This window comes from Platalea leucorodia, assembly GCF_965183815.1.
Source record: "Platalea leucorodia genome assembly, chromosome: 7".
Classification (NCBI taxonomy): Eukaryota; Metazoa; Chordata; class Aves; order Pelecaniformes; family Threskiornithidae; genus Platalea; species Platalea leucorodia.
In genome coordinates, this window is record NC_138829.1 from 20,212,504 (window position 1) to 20,227,307 (window position 14,804).

The following is a 14,804-nucleotide window of genomic DNA, read 5'->3' on the forward strand; positions in this document are numbered from 1 at the left end:
GCCGTTAGGGGCGGCCGGAGGGGCATTTGAGCGGCGGCTCCATAGCTCAGTGGTTAGAGCACTGGTCTTGTAAACCAGGGGTCGCGAGTTCGATCCTCGCTGGGGCCTCGGTGCGTTTTTAGGCGTCTCTCCCGGTGGCTGCATCCGTGCGCAGCGAGCTTCGTTTTGGGGCGTTTTGGTGGTGGCGGACGGGAGCGGGCGGGCTGTGAGGGGGGCGCCTCGGAAACAGGCGCTTTCGGGGAAATGCGCGTGTGGACAATAATATTGGTGAGGGCGCCCAGCGGCGGCCGTGCGTGGCGCTGGCAGGGGAGCGGGAGCAATGAGCAGCGGGGGGATGGCTGAGTAACTGTTTGTGCAGCTCACATCACAATTTCCCTGATGGGAGCTTTGGCGAAATGCTGTTAAGGGGTTTAAAAGGAACAAATTGCTCCTGAGCGGAGAATAAGCTGGACAGGATTATCTGACTCTTCACAGCTTGTCAGGCAAGCTGAGCTGTTGGTTTTATTTCTGTGCTGGAGGCTGGACAGAGGAGGTGTAATAATTCTTTGCTGCTTTTTTATTTTTTTTTTGCTTTTAGGTTATAGAAAGAGCTAGAAACCTCCGCACATATCCTCTTGAGCACCACACTTTAAAAATAGGCATTCATTTTTTCAGAAATCTTGTGAGCAAGGCATTTTGTCTCTAGCACTGCAAACACCACGGCAATTGTTACCGACATCAAGCAGGGAGATTAATACACCGGCTTTGGCGAGGGGAAAGGACACCACCTGCAGCAGCCGTGCTGCAAGGGGCGCAAACCCTGGCAGAGCTGCTGCAGAGGCAGGCAGCTGCTGGAGGCTGCGGCTCGGCGTGCTGGAGGCTGCGGCTCGGCGTGCCGGAGACTGCAGCTCGATGTGTCAAGAAAGACGCAGGGGCTGTGGCGTGACCCTGCAGCCCGTGTTACACCCTCCCGGCTGCGATCACAGCTTCTCTCCAGCCTCCTTTCTCTGCCGAGAGCAGATCAAAGCTGTGGTGCTGCATGGGGCTGTAAAAGTGGCTGTTGCTGTGGTGAGAGGCTCAGGGGGCTGACAGGCTATTTCCCTGTTACGGCAGGAGTCGTGCTACGCCACGAGGCCCAAAAAGCATTTGAATTTGCTGTGGTTTGGGGTTCTCGCACCTAAGAGTTTGTTCGGAATGACTTCTTGTTCGCAGCATTGCCTCCCTGTCCTGCCCAGGAAAACAGTGCTGTGTCCTAATCTCCGTGTGAGCAGTTGACCAACACCCTAACCAGCTCCTCGGTTCAGCAGCCCTCCCAGTCCTTGCGGCAGGCTCACGGAGGTGGTGGTAAAAGCCACGCCTTGAGAGGATCTGTCCTCTCCGGGGGACTGGGCACAGCGTGGCTGCAGTTTCTCTGCTGATGGGGAGCTGGGTTTCGCCATGGCCAACCGGAGCATTATCAGATCCCTGGGATGCCACAGATGGTCTTCAGAAGCACTCCCGCCTGTGCTTGTAAAGGCTGCGTGGTTTGCCCGGTCCCTCGCAGGGCCATCCAGAAGGAACGTGCAGGAACTGCCCCCGCCGTGGGGCCCGGCACAGCCCGGCGGCATCGGTGTCTGCGTTCAGGGGATGGGACGGTGACGCTTTGGCCGCGGAAGGGAAGATCACGCACGTGATGCTTGGCTGCTGTGTTCCCCACATCCACGAAATATCACGGGAACAGGGTTCAGCTATTCCCGTTGGTCGTAGCTGTATACATGAGCTGCCACGGAGGCTTTTCTGAAAGGCTGCCAGGCTGCCAGGCGTGCCGTCGGGGCAGCTTGCAGGCGGCAGCGGGAGCTAAGGCCCCATGGCAGCATTGAGATTGCGCTTCCCGTTCCGGGCCCCCCCGAGCGACCCCCGGCCTCCGCGCCGCGCCGCTTCCCGAGCGGCGGAGCGCGGCCGATGCCGGCGGAGGCCTCCAGAGGGAGAGCCGGCTCCTCGCAGCCGCCCGCCCGCCGCGGGCCGCCCGGGCCCGGCTGCCGCCGCTCGCCGCCCGGCGGGCGCTGCTGGGCGGCCGCCGCAGCACCTGAGAACTGGGCCCGGAGCGGGCGGCGCCGGGGGGGCCGCGCCGAAAGGAGAGGAAGCCGGGGCGAGTGCGGGGACACGGGGCTGCGCTCCCCCTTTCGCGTCCCAAAATCTGTACCTGGGGTCCCCGCAGCTGCAGCTCTGGGGCGGTGACGGGCCTGGCCGTCCCCCGCAGGCACTGTGGGGCTCGGGCGAGGCCTGCTATGGGGCTCGGCCTGCCTCGGCTGCTTCTGGTTGGCCGGGGCCAACTGTATGAGGTTCAACAAGGCTCAGTGCCGGGTCCTGCATTTGGGTCACAACAACCCCATGCAACGCTACAGGCTGGGGAGGAGTGGCTGGAGAGCTGCCTGGGGGAAAAGGACCTGGGGGTGTTGGTTGACAGCCGCCTGAACATGAGCCAGCTGTGTGTCAAGGTGGCCAAGAGGGCCAATGGCATCCTGGCTTGTATCAGGAATAGTGTGGCCAGCAGGACCAAGGAGGTGATAGTGCCCCTGTACTCGGCCCTGGTGAGGCTGCACCTCGAGTACTGTGTTCAGTTTTGGGCCCCTCACTACAAGAAGGACATGGAGGTGCTGGAGCGTGTCCAGAGAAGGGCAACGACGCTGGTGAAGGGTCTAGAGCACAAGTCTTATGATGAGCGGCTGAGGGAACTGGGGTTGTTTAGCCTGGAGAAGAGGAGGCTGAGGGGAGACCTCATTGCTCTCTACAACTACCTGAAAGGAGGCTGTAGGGAGGTGGGGGTCAGTCTCTTCTCCCTAGTAACGAGTGATAGGACGAGAGGAAACCGCCTCAAGCTGCGCCAGGGGAGGTTTAGGTTCGATATTCAGAAAAACTTCTTCACCGAAAGGGTGGTCAAGCATTGGAACAGGCTGCCCAGGGAAGTGGTTGAGTCCCCATCCCTGGAGGTATTTAAAGAACGGATAGATGCGGTGCTCAAGGACAGGGTATAGATGGACTTGGCAGTGCTAGGTTAACAGTTGGACTCGATGATCTTAAGGGTCTTTTCCAACCTTGACGATTCTATGATTCTATGATTCTACTTGACAATTAAACGGGGCCTGTTTTAAAATAGTGGACTTAGGAGTCTTACAATTCTACTGCTGCCATATTATCCGTAGCAGACTGGGTGACTCACCGTTAGAGCTGACCTGCAGAGCCCAGGGCACGCCGGCCCCTGGTGCCGTGGCCGTGCTGTGCCCAGGGCTGGGGCAGTTACTCGTGGTGGCACCACTCCAAGCCTTTCTGCGAGCCCTGTCTGTTAGCTCTGCCTGGTGGCAAGAGGAGTTGGTGCCACCTCCCCTGCCCCCGCTGCATTCATGTGCCCGGAAAGCAGGAGATGCGCCCAGCGCTCCTCTGAGCTGATTTTCCCTGCCTTCTCCATCCCCCATGGGACACCTATGTACCATTCCCTGATCCCAGCCAAGGAGTGACCCCAAAATTTCCCCCATCCTCTACAAGTGATGTCATCCGCACTCCATTTCTTGCTATAAGGGAAGCTTTATTAGTAGCTGTTGTTACTGAAGGTGAGAAATGTGTGAAAGCTTTGCTCCAAAAAGCTGAGGTGACCTTCACTAGGTCCAGTGACACAGTCATTGGTGATATCATCTGAAAAATGTCTTTATGGTTTGTTTCTTCAAACTGTGGTTTCCAGTGTTCTCCAAAGAGTACTAATTGTGTTTTCATTTTGGACCGCTAGCAGAGTCCCTGAGAATTACTACACCGTCTGGAAAGACAGATACCTTGCCATCACTGCAAGGCATTCTGAGCTCATCTCGGAGATATTTCTCCTTGTTATGTTTTTTTCCAGGAAATTTATACCCATCTTGCTTAGTTCAACAGCAGGTGGCCTTACACAAGAAGAGGCTGTTTTCTTCACAAGGCTACTATTTTTCTTTCCAGATATGTAACAAAAATTGACATATCTAAACATAGCTGACTGCAGTGTGATATCATTTTTGACACTGGGAATAGGGAATCAAAGTCAATGACACTGAAACTGGTTTAGCCATCAGAGGTAAAATGAAATATAGACTCTTTTCAATGTTCCACATGCTTTAATATTGTAGATGCTGCCAAAACATCATAAATTTCTAAAAAAACCCAACCAACCTCTCTCCCACCAAACTCCAAGCACTTTCAAAATCTAAGATTAATAAAGAATGTTTCCATTTGTTTAGTCAGAAAAGAACTAAAGAAATTCTGACTTGTGCTTCTGGACTTTCCGCAAGTACCTAAAGTTTGATGACTTCGGATTTGTGCCAGCGAGGTAAAGCCAAAAAGTGAAAGTTGAGACTTTTTTTTTCCCTTACCTGATGCAAATACAGCCATCAAGGAAGTCTTCAATGAACAGTGAAAATGTTTACTTGTAATAACCTAAGGTGTTAACAGTAACACCAAAAAGAAAAATGTGTTTGTCTTCTAAAGATACTGTTTTTAGTCAGACATTGCTCTTTTAATTCTGTTCTTCTGGTTGCTAAAACAACACAAAATTCCTTGTGCGTGACAAGCTATCATGCTCCTCGTCGGGCTCTTCCAGGACGTTCCACACCTTGATGCCTGACCACTTATTTTCACAAGTTTAATGGTCCTGTTACTTTGTGTAGAGTTCCTTTCATAGTGTGTCATTAACAAATTTGCAAGAGTTGTTTGAAGGTGAGTAGAAAGAAGTCTGAACACCACAATCACCAGCTATAATATTGATCCAGTCTGGTATATCCTGACCTCCAGACCCAGTTGTCTCCTTGCCCCTTTTCCTCCTCCTCTGTCAAGAAATCTCTCCCTTTTAAAAGAAAAGAAAATAATTAAAATACCACTGTTCAAGACCAGATGCAAGCCAAATGCATCCCCAGATGAAGTGGGAGCTCAATGCATTAGGACTTTGAAGGATGATGCAAGGCAATCTTCACAGGGGAGTAACAGTGGATAAATCTGTGCTTACTGGTATTCTTGGCAAAAGACCATATTTCTGAGCCAGTTAGCTATGGATGGAGGGACAACTAATGAACCCATTTGGCTTCTAGTATGGATGTTATTTACTGTGATGTTAGCATATGAATAAGGATGCTTAAAAAGAACAGGGGCCTCTTTGGTGATGAGAAAGTGCAGATGAATTGAATCCTTCAGTGTTCTCCAGGAGAGTGACTGTTGTGTTTTAAAGAAAAAAATAATGTTTTCTATATTTTCAGGAAATCTTTCCTAACACTTGAAGAATAGAAGAAAAACAAACAGAAATGTCTTATTGCAACTCCCCACGATATTTAACTAGCTAACTGTGCAATATGTGATACTAACTTTGTTTATATTTTAATATCGATGTCTGTCTATAGGTTTTGATGATGCATTTCAGTAGAGACATGTTGCCTAAGATCAAGCATGGCCTTTTTTCCATGCCGTTTATAATCTAATGATGGGAACACCAGGTCCTGGCAGTACAGAATCTAGGCACAATACAAGAGGTTTGAACGTAATGAAATGCATAGAGCAGTAGAGGGGAGGGTCCTTTAAAAATCTTGTGTGTGTGTAATTTATTGTGGCTTGAGAATGGATGAAAAAGAGCAAGAGAGCTTGAGTTTAGAAAGGATGAAGCACTGTTCATTTAGAATCTATGTATCTTATGTATAGACAAAAAATCCCTACTGACATCACTAAACTCAATGGAGTCTTCAGATTATTACAATATTTCTGGCTTTCACGTAACCAAAAATCAGTATGCAAGTAGAACTAGTGTTAGGGACAAGGTGAAGCTTAAGTAAGATTTAGAAATGTGACCCTAAAGTATTAGGAAAACTCAAAAGATAATTCAGCTTTCTTGCCTGCTTCTCTAGGACTGGTTCTCTATATTTATTCAGTTCCAGCTTACCTTAATATGAACATAAATTAATCTGGAGACTGTAAATGGAGAACTTTTACTATAAAATAAGGCTGGTATGAACTGTGTCAACCTCTATTCAAAGCAGAGAGGCTGCTCTGCTGACAACAGAGCAGGCAGAACACTACCTAACGCTGCACGTATCTGACTACCCATCCGCATGTATCTGATTACCTCTCAGATGGACCTTGTGCGTAGGCTTCTCACAAATAAAGCACATTCATTCCTTCTGAAGATAAACAGAGGAGTTGTTCCTTTTGGTCACCAAGTTACAGCCTATTTTTGGACAAGAATGCTGTTGCTTGCGATCCCTCTGCTCTGTCTGTGAGACTTGCTAATGACCGTGGTGCCTGTACATGTAAACAGTCTCAAATCATGTTATGTTCCCTCCTGAAAAGAGGCTACGAATATGTCTGCTCATTCCCTTCAGAGGACTGGTACTGTTGCATCGCCACAGCAAGAACTTTAATCCATACCGAAAGCCATTTGTAATAGAAATTAATAGAGAGCAAGCCCACAAGGATGAGTATTTCTCACTGCATGTAGCAGCTGTATAGACAGCTGTCTCTAACAACATGCTAATTTTTTTTTAGATTGATAAAACACAGCATTGAAAAGCCATACAGTTGAACTATGCAATAAAGAGACTATAATCTAAATCCTTCTGTAGAGGCTTCCTCAAGACAAGGATGTAGAGTTTCTGTGCTTAATTTACATTGAAAGCACTCTGTGTTTTTTAAAAGAAAGTAAATAACATCAGAAAGCTTAAATTTAAGATACTGAAGTGTAATCCATGAGACAGCTTCCTTATAGATTAGAAATTCCTCAGCAATTTATAACTTTTTAAGTGCTGAGTGATGTGAGTATCACATTTTATTTGGGCTTGTTATTTTAGAATGATCTGTGTAAGAACTTGGATTGTGCATGTTTAATTTGCAGCAAGGTACTTGCAGTTGCTGCTTGTAACTTGTTTTATTCTAGAAGCTAGATGAAAAAAATCCTCAGGAACTGACTACGTCAAGAGTATCTACTGTACTTGCAGAAGTGGACATCCATGAAGACTACTGAAAATTGGAAGAGTAAAACCAGATGATCTTCAATATGTAAGTTTTTTTTTAAATCTTGGATTTGCAAAGAAACAGTAACATTTGCATCCAGCTATCATTCTGCGTGTTATTTGTATTATAGATTGTTCACTGCTTTTTGATCATTACTCAGTTAAACTGTGAATAGAATCATACAATCATAGAACCATTTAGGTTGGAAAAGACCTTGAAGATCATCGAGTCCAACTGTTAACCTAGCACTGCCAAGTCCATCACTAAACCATGTCCCTAAGCACCACATCTATCCTTTTTTTAAACACCTCCAGGGATGGGGACTCAACCACTTCCCTGGGCAGCCTGTTCCAATGCTTGACCACTGTTTCAGTGAAGAAGTTTTTCTGAATATCCAATCTAAACCTCCCCTGGAGCAACTTGAGGCCATTTCCTCTCATCCTATCGCTTGTTACTTGGGAGAAGAGTCCGACCCCCACCTCACTACAGCCTCCTTTCAGGCAGTTGTAGAGAGCAATGAGGTCTCCCCTCAGCCTCCTTTTCTCCAGGCTAAACAACCCCAGCTCCCTCAGCCACTCCTCATCAGACTTGTGCTCCAGACCCTTCACCAGCGTCGTTGCCCTTCTCTGGACACGCTCCAGCACCTCCATGTCCTTCTTGTAGTGAGGGGCCCAAAACTGAACACAGTACTCGAGGTGCAGCCTCACCAATGCCGAGTACAGGGGCACTATCACCTCCCTGGTCCTGCTGGCCACACTATTCCTGATACAAGCCAGGATGCCATTGGCCTTCTTGGCCACCTGAGCACACTGCTGGCTCATGTTCAGGCGGCTGTCAACCAACACCCCCAGGTCCTTTTCCACCAGGCAGCTCTCCAGCCTCTCCTCCCCCAGCCTGTAGCGTTGCATGGGGTTGTTGTGACCCAAGTGCAGGACCCAGCACTGAGCCTTGTTGGACCTCATACAGTTGGCCTTGGCCCATTAATCCAGCCTGTCCAGATCCCTCTGTAGAGCCTTCCTACCCTCCAGCAGATCAACACTCCCGCCCAACTTGGTGTCGTCTGCAAACTTACTGAGGGTGCACTCAATCCCCTCATCCAGATCGTTGATAAAGATATTAAACAGAACTGGCCCCACTACTGAGCCCTGGGGAACACCACTGGTGAAATATTTTTAGTGAATCAGGCAGAGTTTTGCTTTCTGGTGCAGAGAGCCCTGCCTTTGGTAACATACCCTTCCGGTCAGCCAGCTACTAAGAAGAGGTATGAGAAAGCTCTCCCTGCTTCTTTTATGTTTTGAACAGAAGGGTTTTTTTCCTATGATTTTTATAATTTTCCTTATACTTAATGAGTTTCCTGGGCTCTGCAGATCTGTTGTCCCATGAGGCTGATGGAAATGCTGGAATATTTGGGTCCTCTTTCAATGAATAATAGCAGCCGTTATTCAGTGTGAAACTTTAAAAATTACAGTCACAGGGCATCTGCAGCAGATCTCCAGGGCAATCAGATGTGTGTGTGTGCCAGTGGAGTGTTCACTTCTCCTTGCAAAGAAGGGCCATTTGAGTCTACTAGATTTTTTGAACTAGCCGGGCTCGATTTATCGGGAAAAAAAGGCTTGTTCAAATGTTATAATTAAGTGCCTAATAACCACAGGCTTCTTACCAGCAGAACAGTGGGAACAAAACTGGAAAGTGCTGTCATGACTGTTCTAAAATCACCCGGTTGCTCCTTGAAAGCATTTCTGCAGGGTGCTGGCCTGAGCAGTGTGTCTCTGCTGCCTGCTCTGTGTACTCAGGGGGGAAATGTGTCTGCTTTTTTTCAAAAATCAGACCGTATTTCAAAGGCTCTGTGGCAACTTTCGTGTTGCCATCGATGTGATTCTTAGAAGTGGTGAAATACCCGAGTGAGCTTTAAGTTGTCCATGTTAGGTACCAATATCTGGGAAAATGCAGCAATCTGGAGTTCAGGAGCTTGACATCTGAGTCCAGCACCATGGGCTGGCTTTTTCAGCCCAAACTGAGCCTCTCATGCTTTGCTCCAGCTGTACCTTATGGCTGGTTTTTGGAAGCTTGAGCTCACTTTACCTAATGCACTGCCTGTGAGCCTGAGCTGGTCCTTCTGGGCTTGTGCTCCCCACTTAGTGAAGCGGCTTGCTTGTTCCAGATCTGAGCCAGGGAGAAACCCAAAATGTGGGCCTTGTGGATGATAAAGGACTTAGTGTTTGATGGAGAGCTTGAGTCCTGAGCGAGCACAGCAACAGAGATGTAACTGGAGACAGTGTGCGAGCTGTGACATGCTGCAACACCACTGCTGCTTGTTTAGCTTAAAAATGTCAGTCAGCCAATTAGTTCAGTGACGCTTTTCAAAACGTTGCCTGTGAGATTATTATAATTGAAGTGCTAACACAAATAGCCCACATTCCAAGTTCTGAGCAGCAGAGAGGAAATCTCAACACAGGGCCGAGTCTGGACCTGATAGAAACTGGGCAGATAAATCCTTGACATTAGAATCAGGGATTTTTAATGCCTGGTTTTCACGGTGATTTTCATCTCTCTGCCCCATTCTGCATAGCTTGCTTAGCACGACAGCATGTCTGCTCAATTCCCCTCCAGCCAGCTGGTGAAAAAGCAGACCACTGAAGTATTACAGGTGTCCCTCAGAAACTGGGGCTGTTAGGGTATACAGATACAGCCCCATATAGCGCAGACAGGCTGTGTTCCAGCTGTGCTTCAGGGATGAGGGGGACTTGCTGTGCAGCTGTGCAGAGGAATTAGTGACTGCATTCAAGCACAGCAACATCAATCATGAAGAATCAATTCTTGCTCTTCCCCTCAGAGCTGCAAAGTGCCAGGGGCCAGCTGCCCTCAAACAGAGTTGATAAACACATCTGAGGAAATGTCAGACTGGTTCAGGCAAGCCTAATACTCCTAAACCACCACTGACAGGAGCCCGTATCTCATCCAGCCCTCAGTGATGCTGCTATAACAGCTCAAACCTCTGATCCAGCATGTCTTTTATCCATTCCTCCATCCTCCCCTGGGCTTTCCACACATCCTTGCTCTCTTGGCTTCATGCTGCTTCGACCCTTCATTTGCATTTATCTCTTAATGTTCTAATCTGCTTTTTAAAAGCCGGTCTTTAATTTATATCTCTTTGTTGCTTTATCCCACCACAAAAGCACTTAGATATGCTTTTTCAACACACTCTCACAGACAAGTTCAATCTTTTTTTTAAAAAGTGCCCCCCCTAAAAATAGCTAGATTTTCCTGTGATGATTTTTCAGTTTCCTTTTTTTGCAAGACATTTGTATCCCACTACTCCAGCATTTCCAATGTCATTTAATGCTTAGCTTGTTTTTTCTGCTTCCTCAGAGGTTCAACTTCCTTTTGGCTAAGAAAGAGAATCTAGGTGAAGATGTAATGCAGCTGGACAATTAGCCACTAAAAATAGTTTGCTGAAGGTCTGGGCAATACAGAGACCTCGATAAACATCAGATTTGCAGACGATGTGGATTCAGGCTGAGTAGTTTTCTTAATCCTCAGTGCTCTGCTAAACAATTTACCAAGGCTGCTTTTTAATAAACCTTCCTGAACCAACTATATTCTCCTGCTATCAGCAGTCCCCAAACTTGCAAATACAGTTGCCCACCATGGCCTACAGAGTTTAAGTTAGAAATAAAATCCTAAAATAAGATTATGGTGACATCTATATTGTTTTGTCTCATAAAATTTATGCTGTATTTGCTCAAGCCAAAAAGACATCATCATCATTTATTTAATGGCAATTGAATTAAAGCCATGTAACCGAGTAGGTAAAATTAAAGTCCAGTGGGACTGAGTTACTAGAATTTGAGACCCACTTCATTCAGCTGTGCCTCTTGGTTCAGTGTATTTCATTCAAATGAAAGCAATGTCAATTCACTTACACTTCATGCTCTGTGGCAGCATCCTCAGTCAGCATTTTACTCACACCTACCTGAAAACTTCCACTGACTTCACCCTGAGGAAATGCCTGCTAGATGCTAAGGAAGGACTTCAGCATTTGGCTCTCAGTGCTGACAAGTCCATCAGGCCATATGTGAAACGCGTACGGATAGAAGGAACTGTAGTGACCGTGCATGTCAGTGAAGTGCAAGACTAAGAGCAGGAATTACACCCTAAGTTCTGCACAAGCTTGATTTTTAAGGGTAAGTTAAAAGTTACTGCTTTTTAGCCTGTAACATCAGAGTGGAAAGTTACTAAGTTCTATTCTAGACAGAGTGCTCATCTTTGGTTGTAACATGCCCTGAATTTCTGAGATGTGGTTTTGTCAAAGCTGCAGACAACTTCTAAAATTGTTTGGATTCCTAAAGATCTCAAATAAAAATTATTTAATCAGTTAAACTGGTGTTTTCTCGATAAGTCAAGGTTATTGTATGATTCTTAATTAATTCATTACTTTCCCGTGCACAATCATTCCCGCTTCACTTAATATTGCCTCTCAACTTTCTCTAATTTTTATCTGTGTCCAAAAAAAACCCGAAATCCCTCAGAACATTTCTTTGCCTCCCTTTTCTGATCCTACAATGTGAAATTGTGTTTTCTAATGCTAGCCAGTAGGTTTTGTCCTGAAAGAAGCATAAGAAGGTCTCTCATATCATGAAGTTAGCACCGAAGAGTTTTGTGATAGCAAAGAGTGATGGTGAGAAAAGAGGGAAAAGGAAACCTTGCAGACACTGAGAGATGTTTTCCCAAACCAGGTTTTGCTTTTTCCTGAGGCTTCCAAAGCACAATAACAATGCAACATGCCAGTTAATGCAAAGGATGATCAGACCTATTATCTTGATAAGGCTTACCTATTGAAAAATTATTAGTGAAGGATATAATTACACTGATTGTTAGTTGCATTCCAAATTATTATCTGTGACAATAAAATTATTAACAGTTAAGCTTTAAAAAGCCAGTCAACTAATTAGTTCAGGAGAATGATTCAAAACACTGTCCTTGAGGTTATTATAATTAAATTCCTAATATACATAGCCTATATTTCAAACTTAAATTCTAGCATAGCTTGCTACACACAAGTTGGCAAATGCCAGGACCTTGCAATACTGTAAAGAGTAGACCAGAGGCCCTCTTGTCCTAAAGTTGATGAAAGAATTAATTGAAATTTTACTCAATCACAAGAGGCAGCTGAGGCTGGGTGGACAAAGAGAAATAAGTGCTACAGAGGAATGACCGATGAGTCTGCTGAATCCAGAGATCAGGCACACATTCACACTAGCAAATTTCTGAGCTGCAAGTCATCCCTAATGAGGTCTCAGCAGTGGTATCAACAACAGTGAACTCTGGAGTGCCGCAGGGGCTGCATCTCTCTATTACCTTGACATTCAGTCAGTGCACAGCATGGTGGAAAAAAAAGCTACTCATCCCCTTTATCAACTTAACCTGTAGTACAACCACTCACAAACTCTTTTTATATTAGCATTTCTGTCATTGCCACCAATGAGTGAGGGAGGAGGAGACACCGGAGAAGATTTCTTCAGAATGCTGGAAGTGGACAAAACCCAGAGGCTTCTTTTTCCCTTTCTCCTTGACCTCTTGACTGCTTTCTAATATCTTTCTGCTGAGATACTGCCTCTTCTACTGCAATTCCTTTCTAGCTAAAAATGGCTTTGGCTGGATGATAACTTGGCATGGCAATTTTAGACTCCTGTCATTACTCTTACTCCCCTCCGAGCCCCACAGAACAAATGATATTTTATGTAAAGTTGTTTTGCTGATGTAGATGGTACTACTTTGATGGGGGATGCAGAAGCAAATTTGGTAAAACACCTTGCTGCTGACTCAAAGGTAATGAATATGGGCTGTAGTTTGGACTTGTGATGAAGATTCCTCCCTTCCCTGCTCTCCACCCTCATCAAGCTGACAGCAGGAATCTAAGACGCCAAAGATGTCATAACACTTGCTGTTTGACATGGGGCAGTCATCTGCCATTACACCTTTGTCTTAACTGGCTGTTAATTACAGGCATTCTGCCTTTGTACTGTTTGCCTTTGCATGAAATCTTACTCCTTTTTTCCAGTGTCCCCTGTGGACAAGCCCTTAGGTGACTCTTGCTAATAACTTCATTTCTGTGACACCACAAAGGCCGCAAGCAGAACCTATAGATCAGTTTCTACTTGAACTTAAATCAGATAAGGTAAGTTATAATTTAAAACCCTCCTGAGGGAGAGATTAGTCTTGCACGGTCTAGTAGCTGTCCCTGACCTTGCTTATTGAAAGAAAATGACCCATAGGAAAGCTGAGAGAAAAAGAAGCATTTTAGTCACAGAATATTTATTATTAAAGATGTATTTTTACTTCATGGTAAGTACAGAACCTATTACCTGATCTCCTGTTTTTAAAGACAAGAAAAGGAACAGTCTTAACTGCTTTTATTAGTAAAGGACTATTATTATATATTAATAAAGAAGCCTAGAAAAGTTTCAGAAAGTTGTATAAAAATATAGTGGACTATATCCAGATGTAATACAGGGCTTAGGCACATGTGATCCAATCCAATGTGATCCAATTAACTATGGCAGCCTGTCAGCTAAAGTTACTATAGGGGACTGCGTATATGCCTCAATTGCTCAGTTAATTGCTCAGTTCATGTATCTCAGCTGATGAAGATCAGTTACTTACGAATATAATAAGTAGCTTATTGATACTCCTTGTAAACAAATGTATGTCTCTTTGTAAGCAAATGTACATGTGTAAAATAATGCATGCTGTGTATTCAAAAAATCCCTTCATTCTTCCCAGATTATCTGTTTTACGGGAATTTCATATATATCAAAATTCAGGACTTGTAGTTAATGACCTGAAAGTATCAATTCAGTCACTGTGAATTAGTATACATATATTATTGTACAATCTGTGAACCGGTGAATATTTTGATAAAGTTGTAGGTGTTTTAAATTACAAGCAGTAAAGACCAGCTGGATGAATTCATATGGGCATGTGCCTTTCCCATTGGGGACTAAGTGTTACCAGACATTCATCATGGGGCCAGTACAACCAGATTGAATTTGTTTGCTGTACCTCAAGGATAAGAGACAGGTATTTGTGGTATTTGTCTCCTTCCTTTCTATTGACATGCTGAACAAGGTGCTTTTTGAGGTGCCCTCTCAGAGAGGCATTTCTTCCACCTGCCAGATTCATAGGATCTTCTGGCCACCAAAGGGTACCAGGGAAGAGAAACTCAAGCATACCCAGACGCCACAGTGATGTAGCACAATACTAACCACTGTTTCCTAGGAATACTTTGATTTATAGATGGAGATAAAACTGCTAATTGCGTTGACAGTCACTGACAATCAATCAGGGTCGCTGGAACTCGGTTGTGGCTACTTCCCTCTGCCCTGACAGCACCAGTCACCCTGCATAGGCAGAGAGCTGGCTTTGCGGCGGCTCTCCCGCAGAGATGTTTTAGTGCTTCCAGACTAACCATCTGCCTGGAGCTCCATCAGGTTGTCCTGTGATAAGTGCAGGTATGGTCTGGGACACTTCCTCGGCACAGGGCTGCTCTCGCTGCTGGCTAGAAATCCCCCCTTCCCATTACAGGTGTGCTGAGAACAGAAGCCCCACACTGTGAAGGATTTCAGTATTTCAAAAGCTGGCACAATTTCAAACTGGAATGAGAATGCTATTGGCTGTTCTTTGAGCAGGCCTTTTCCACAGCTGACAGGCTTATTTTATGGTGATATAATAAAGGCCACATTCCCTGAGTTTGCTTGCGGAGAAGGTTGTCTGAGACTGCAACAACTTCACTAAACTGAACATCCATTTCCTCTGCTACCTTCCTCCACCCAAAA